This window comes from Cyprinodon variegatus, unplaced genomic scaffold, assembly GCF_000732505.1.
Source record: "Cyprinodon variegatus isolate N-32 unplaced genomic scaffold, C_variegatus-1.0 Scaffold272, whole genome shotgun sequence".
NCBI lineage: Eukaryota > Metazoa > Chordata > Actinopteri > Cyprinodontiformes > Cyprinodontidae > Cyprinodon > Cyprinodon variegatus.
Genome location: NW_015150725.1, coordinates 90100 through 91743, shown reverse-complemented (window position 1 = coordinate 91743; position 1644 = coordinate 90100). Strand labels below are relative to the sequence as shown.

Below are 1644 nucleotides of genomic sequence, written 5' to 3'. Positions count from 1 at the left end.
AAGATCCAAGTGAGGAAGAATGTTGCCCAAAGCCACAGAGCAAAATATGGCCAGTTAACATGAAATTCTTTTCTGCAGTCATGCTCAAGTCTTCCTTTCTTTCTGTCAGTGTTTCCACCATAATGAGGGCCTGGCCACCCAGGAGGTGATGTCGCTGCACGGCTGCCCGTCGCCTCCAGTCATAAACAGACTGGCTGGAAATGTCAGCCTGCCTCTTGCACTATCTCAGCTCTGCACATGCAGATACAGACACACACGACTAAAACCTAAAAGGTAGCGACACACATATGGTCGCGAACGAACACACCCGTCCTTCTGCTCCTGGGGAAACATGCATACAATTGCAAACATACACTTATAACTCACCTTTGTGAGGCCACTTAAACAGTAAATACCCGCCGCACGCATCACTCTGAGCCACCTGATTGGTGGCTGGAGAAAAGGTTACTTGCCCAGATGGAACATTTTGCTCTTTTCTCTCTTCTTCTTTTTGTCAATTTGGGGGAGGCTGAGTAAAGGTTAGCATTGCTGAGGCACTTCTCCGTGCTCGTTTTGTCATTCCTTGGCCTTTTCTGTCTCTGACTTCACTGATGGGTCTCTGAAGTTGTTCTCATCATTGATCTACAATGGCAGTTGGGTAAAAAACAAGCTTGTCTCTCATCATTATTGCACCAACATGGAGCCATGACAATACAAGGTGAACAGTAGAGCGAATGGCCTTGTGGACTGCTAAGTTGGCCGAGGTAAAGGAGTTTTTCAATGCATGGACGGTTACGTCTGTATTAGCTAAGAAAACGTAGAACTCACAGAATAATCCTCTGGCTTAAACAAGATAAATGATGTTTTTATTGCTAGACAGAGATTTAGAATGGGAGTTATTTTCAATGAAGGTAGAGCTGCTGTCACAATGCCCCTTATTTCCCTCACGTTGCCTTATGTTGGAATTTAATTTTTTTTTTTAAGAGTGTTTTAACTGGAAGACATAAACAGCATTTTGTGGAAAGTCGAGTCCTTCAGTGCACAGCTGAAAACATATTTACATAAGGTGAAAAAAAGACTTGGCCTTTTCTTCTTCCTGTAAGGGATTAAGTTCCACATTTTAGGTCAGCAATGATTACCAAAATTATTAAAAGTTAAATGTCAGAAAATGAATAAATAAATATTTAAATGACATTCTTCAGACTGATGTTTACATGCATTAGGATCACTACTGTAGGCCTTTCAAATGATTATTCAGAGATCAGTTAATGATGTCTGAGCTTTCTCAAGCTTTTGATACTTTCATGACATTTTAGTTTTAAAAACACACCAGAGAATCCATTTTATTAAGACGCCTCAAGCAGGAATCAGCCAAGGATTGTAGAACTCCACAAGTTTGGCTCATTCTTCCTTATGCAATGAAGGTGAGACATTTTTATCCAGCTAGAAACAGCATTAAAAAAATCCATCTTTATACTTAAAGGAAGGTTATTGGATTTGTATTTTTAAAACAAAAGCCTTGTGAAAATAAAGGGTAAACTTGGGGATGAAAGTTATAAAGGACCATTGAAATCATCAACAGTCCTACATTCAGATGGCCACTTAGACTTAGACTCAGCTTTATTTCTCCGTTGGGATTACTCCTTCAGGGAAATTCTGCTTCCA

General features: G+C 40.2%; 1 protein-coding gene across 1 annotated transcript in view; it reads right to left on the bottom strand.

Annotated features, from left to right (window-relative positions):
- The window catches only part of LOC107089927 (neuroligin-1-like), a 36285-nt gene that overhangs the window by 33998 nt on the left and 643 nt on the right, over positions 1-1644 (bottom strand). The gene's annotated exons all lie outside the window — the stretch shown is intronic.